Source organism: Bos mutus, chromosome 26 (genome assembly GCF_027580195.1).
Source record: "Bos mutus isolate GX-2022 chromosome 26, NWIPB_WYAK_1.1, whole genome shotgun sequence".
Taxonomy (NCBI): Eukaryota; Metazoa; Chordata; class Mammalia; order Artiodactyla; family Bovidae; genus Bos; species Bos mutus.
Window position 1 is genome coordinate 12,199,852 of NC_091642.1, and position 6,127 is coordinate 12,205,978.

Genomic DNA, 6,127 nt, shown 5'->3' on the forward strand with positions numbered 1-6,127 from the left:
AAGGATGCATGTGAGAAGACTTAATGTCAAGGAAATAAAAGGGGTCTATTTTGACAGGGATGAGATGTCTGGAGAACATCTTGTGGAAGATGGAGACCCTCCCAAATATCTGATCTCTCTTGAAAGGCCAGGTGGTCTATTGAACAGAATGGGGCTTGGGAGTCAGATCCCCAGTTCCATGTCCCACTCTAGGGGTGATCTAGCTGTGTGATCTTGGGAAGATGTCTTGGTCTCAGATGGTGCTGAACTAAAAGACACTTTTATGAGTCAGTGAGTCTTTCTAGGCCTATCTCCTGCCTTTTCTAATGCCTTAGAAAGGAAGAAGGAAAAAACAAGTAAAACAAACAAAAGGTAGAAGAGAAAGGCAATTCTTTTAACCTTCTGCTAGATAAAAGTGAGAGGGCAATGGCACCCCACTCCAGTGCTCTTGCCTGGAGGGTCCCATGGATGGAGGAGCCTGGAAGGCTGCCGTCCATGGGGGCTGAGGGTCGGACACGACTGAGCGACTTCACTTTCACTTTTCACTTTCATGCATTGGAGAAGGAAATGGCAACTCACTCCAGTGTTCTTGCCTGGAGAATCCCAGGGACTGGGAAGCCTGGTGAGCTGCTGTCCATTGGGTCGCACAGAGTTGGACACGACTGAGGCGACTTAGCAGTAGCAGCAGCAGATAAAAGTGAGAGGCCCCAAAAGTAGGAAGGAGTTCCAGATTACTAATTATTCCAGTCCACACTGATTTCTCTGTTGAATTTTCATAGTACAGAAAGTCCCAGGATGACAAACTCTCCTGGAATCTCTGGTAAGTACTATGGCTTTTGGACTGCCCAAACAGTTCAGCCTGCAGGTCAAAAGGAGTGATTACTATGGCAAATGAGATGAGTTGGACAAAGAAGATAATGGCAGTAAGATGGTGAAGATTCGGTGGAACCATCAGTGTCAGATTTATTATTGAATTCAGTCATGTGTGGACTTTGCTTAGCAACAGGGAATAGATAGTGAGAAAGTCTTAAGAAGACAGGATGTTCTGCAAATTACTTCATTATTTTTTTAATCATATTGCCAGATGTGAAGAAAATAATGCTACTGTAACCATTTTGAGTCAACTGATTAGTTGATTGAAACTTTCTCTGATGTTTTAAATCAGTGATTCCAGCGCTGGCTACTTTTTAGAATCACCTAAGGAGTTTTTCAAATTTACCAATGGATCTCAGAACAATTAAAGCAGAATTTAGTTGAGATGGGCTCTGGCAGCAGTATTTTCATTCTCTAAGCTCCCCAGAGTATTCTGATGTGTAGCCAGGATTAAGCACCACTGTTTTAAATGAAATTAATTGGAAAAAATCTGCCTGACAGCAGCTTAGTAGAACACACCTGTCAGTTATCAACTAATACCCAGGAATGGGGTTTATGACCTGTATGTAAATCCAGGTTTAACAAGCAGAGCTCTTAAAAGGGAGAGAGAAGCTGAAGATGCTCCTGGAATCTATCTGACGCAGATGCACATGGCTCTCTTCTTCTCACTCTGAAAGCATGCTTGACTTTGGGGTAGCTGGAGCCTGGACCTGGTAGCAGGGCCTGGCCAAGCAGAGTGAGTGGAAAGAGTAAACACTGTGTCTCTCATGTTGTCCCTCAGTTTCCAGTCACAGATGCCTTGCCTTGTCCACTAGAGACTTCCTGAACTTTGGATACTGCTTACCTGCCAGGTGCTCCCAACTCTACCAGACCTGGCTGGTCTCCCCATCCTTCATCACTCTCCCCCAACTTCCTAATTCAAGACCTTCCTGCACTTGAAGGATGCCACCCAGTTTATGGTAGAAGGTTCATGTGATGCTGTTTTTTAAAAATGAATAACCATCATGTGTATTATGTATCTTTACATGTATCATACATTTATACTAATTTAAGTATGTCCACTAGGAAGTTAGGTTCTAGCCTGTTCTGTATTATAGCGTTGGTTTCCTTACTTTTTTAAAAGAGATGATCACTGAGTGTTCTTCTAGCCTTAAAATCAGTGAATGTGAGGACATGTGTCCACATAGTTAAACTTACACAAATATTAATGGTAAATGACTCAACTGTGATTATTGATTTGTCTTTCATTCTCACATTTACTGTTTCTGAGATTTGAGGGTTCTTATTAGATTCTAGTGTCCTATGGTGAAATTGGGCTTTTAACATCATCTTCTGTCTACTTGTCTACAGTCTTGTATGCTATTTGTCTACAAGAACATTCTTCAGTCTTATTTGTACATGAGAAATATTCCAGAGAAGATATATATTTGTTAAATGTATATTCTGCCTGTCAGGAGACTGCTGATTTCTTCAGTCAGCAGTTGGGACCATAAAGAGCCTAAGATACTCACAAGCCAAGTTTTCACATTTAACCAATCATCACCAATGTTTCCTAGATTTGACTGCCATATCTCCTCCCATAACTTTATGAAGGACAACTGGAAATTGTAACAACCATTTTGGAACTTTAACATATATAATAAAAGACGCTTACTCCTTGGAAGGAAAGTTACAACTAACCTAGATAGCATATTCAAAAGCAGCGACATTCCTTTGCCGACAAAGGTCTGTCTAGTCGAGGCTATGGTTTTTCCAGTGGTCATGTATGGATGTGAGAATTGGACTGTCAAGAAAGCTGAGTGCCAAAGAATTGATGCTTTTGAACTGTGGTGTTGGAGAAGACTCTTGAGAGTCCCTTAGACTGCAAGGAGATCCAACCAGTCCATTCTAAAGGAGATCAGTCCTGGGTGTACTTTGGAAGGACTGATGCTAAAGCTGAAACTCCAATACGCTGGCCACCTCATGTGAAGAGTTGACTCATTGGAAAAGACTGATGCTGGGAGGGATTGGGGGCAGGAGGAAAAGGGGACAACAGAGGATGAGATGGCTGGATGGCATCACTAACTCTATGGACATGAGTTTGGGTGAACTCCAGGAGTTGGTGATGGGCAGGGAGGCCTGGCATGCTGCAATTCATGGGGTTGCAAAGAGTTGGACACGACTGAGTGACTAAAATGAAGTGAACTGAACTGAATATTGTTCATTTGAGAAGCACCAGAAGAAAGTCCCTGAAGTCCCTCTGGAAACAGTTAACATTCGTCTAAATGATACTTTTGTTTAAAAGAGAAGATCATCTCTCCTCCATTGTTATACTTTGGGGGTTAATAAGTTCTGCTTTTTAGTTGCACAGTCTGACAAACTTGTCAAGGACCCACATTATTGTTTAAACCAGTGATGATGCTTTTGTGTGTGTGTGTGTGTGTGTGTGTGTGTGTGTGTGAGGGGAGGGGGAGTTGGCGGGGGGGGGGGTGAGGGGGAGGGAATGGAATGTGTTTTCTGTATCTCGTCTTTCTCCTTCCAGAGGAAAGAAAATTAGCCTTTTACAGTGATAATTTCATATTTGTCCAAAAACAGCTGTCTCTCACTTCCTCTCTGTTATGCATTTATTTTTCAATTTTAAAAATAGCTTAAAAATTAGAGAGTTCTAAATAAGCTAATTTAAAAAAAAAAAAGGATACTGTTAAATAGAAAAGGTCCAAGTTGCAGAGAGACTTGAATGTATCCCACTTGGGCTTTTAATGGGGAGAGTGGGAGAGATATTATGTTTTTATAAGCCCAAAACATTTCTGAAACAAAACACAGGAAGTGTGATTACCTTTGAGGAATGGGAATAGGGCTTGGGGGGGACACTCAGAAATGGCATGAAAGAGAATAGAAACTTAATTTTCACTTTATATTTCTGTATATTCTTTTGATTTTTTAATGTGTTTTTAATGCCTCAAACTAAAATACAGAGTTAAATATGTGTGTGTCTAAAACATATTCTTCCACCGCACACAAAAACGTATTTTTAGGTAACTTATTACCTAAGGATTTAGAACCTTTTGCCTTGACAAGTCAGGAATCCAGGGCATAGCTCTTTTTATTCTACACATGCTACTTAATATTTTTGAGTTTTCCTAACACCTTAAATGCTGTCAAAGTGAGCTGTGGTTAAGTATATAAGCCATTTTTCTGCCCTGTATCCACTTTTAAATAGAATATAAGGGAGAGTTTTTCCTTTAGCACCTTTACTTAAACCACAGCAATAGCTGTGGCTTGTCCAGCCTCTGCCAATTGTAATTCTCAAGCTGATGGCCTGTTGGGGCCTTTACCATTGTAAATCAGTAACGACTGTCAATAATGCCTTCTGTTAGATAGTCATTTTAAAGGTTTTTCAGAGAAGGCTTTGTGCTGCACGGGAAAACAATGGCGACAGGGCTGGGGGTGGGGTAGAGGTGGAATTGTGTGTGTGTGCTTAGTCGTGTCCGACTCTTTGCGACCCCATGGACTGTAGACTGTAGAAATTTGGTACGCCTTTGGAAAAGCTGCCCAGTGCATTTCCAACCCATTGTTTCTTCCGCTGGTTAAATAATAACCGCTCACAGTGTTGCACCTTTTCATGAGAGTAGCACTAGTGACAAGGAAATTGAGGGTTTGGATTTTCCTAATACTGCTCCATTCTTTACCCTGAATTTTACATCAATTCTTCAAAGAGCCTGCAGAAACACAGTGAAGGGTGTGTGTTGGGGGAAAGGGTGTTTGGGCTGCTCCCAACTGGATGAGCGTAGGGAGTGAGGGGTATATAGGGTTGGAGAGTGGGGCAGCGAATAATACAATGTGATTTGCAGAGTCTCCAAGGTAATGTTTTTAATGAGGCGCATGCTCAGATGGTAAAGAATCCTCCTGCAATGCAGGCAACTTGGGTTCGATCCCTGGGTCAGGACAATCCCCTGGAGAAGGGAATGGCAACCCACTCTTCTTGCCTGGAGAATTCCATGGGCAGAGGAGCCTGACGGACTACACAGTCCGTGGGCTTGCAAAGAGTAGGACACGACTGAGCAACTGAGCATGCTCACACGGTGACTCAGGCTTATTTCCCAAAGAGAGGTCTGGCCCTCCTTGGAGGGTGGGAGAGGGGGGAAAAATAGAAGGCTAAACTGGCTAGCTCTCCAGCTGTGGGAAAAAGGGGACAGGCTGGGGACACTCAGACACTAAAAAGTCTATGCCATCACTTCTGCATGGGCCTATTTCTCCCTTGGGATTCTGTAAAACTATTTTTATTTTGGATGGGAAAAAATCATGGCCCATAAGCAATTTTATCTGGGGCTTTTACATTTAAAGGCCACTGACTAATATCTGGATTTTCTTTCTGTTGTGATTTCATGTTTGGAAGTCTGTCTCAGAGGAGGAGAGCAAGCTTCGGGGAACTCTGCCTGCAGAGATGGACAAGCTCTGGATCTGAAGGCATTCCCTAAAGCAACACCAGCCCCTTGTTTTCTGCCGACCTGGCCTATTTGGAGCAAATTACTTACTGTTCTGTCTGTCCAGCTTGGAACTGAGAAGTCCAAAGGGATGGAGAGAGACAGACAGGAAGGATCCGTGTCAGGAGTCAGGCAGTTTAGATGAACTCTTTTGCCTCGTTCTCTCTACCCTCACCCCCATCCTAGCCCCAACAGATAGCTAGCAGAGCCCTAGGTCCCTGCCCACTACCCCTATTAATGGAAGCCTAATGTACTTGGGCAAATCTCCCAGCTCTCCAAGTCAATTTCCCTTATGTAGACTAGAGATAAAATATAAAACTGTCATAAGACAAATTGAGAGTAACATGGAAGCATATACATTACCATATGTAAACAGATAGCCAGTGGGAATTTGCTGTATGAAGCAGGGAGCTCAAATCTGATGCTCTATGACAACATAGAGGGGTGGGGTGGGGTGGGAGGTAGGAGGGAGGGAACATATATATACCTATGGCTGATTCCTATTGCTGTATGGCAGAAACCAACAGAATACTGTAAGCAATTATCCTCAAATTAAAAATAAATTAATTAAAAATATATATATATAACTTTCTTCACAAGTTTATTGTGAGGATTAAGGGAATTCGTCTTTGAAACAGTGTCCTAAGCTATAAAGTGTTAAAGAATTCTTACTGTATAACTTTCAAAAAATGTACTTTATGTGTAAAGTTTTTCCCTCTAGACCTCAACTGAGAGATTTCTAACATATTACATATATTTTAACACATATATGATATACCTACTATGTATATATTAACATACATGTGTCTGTG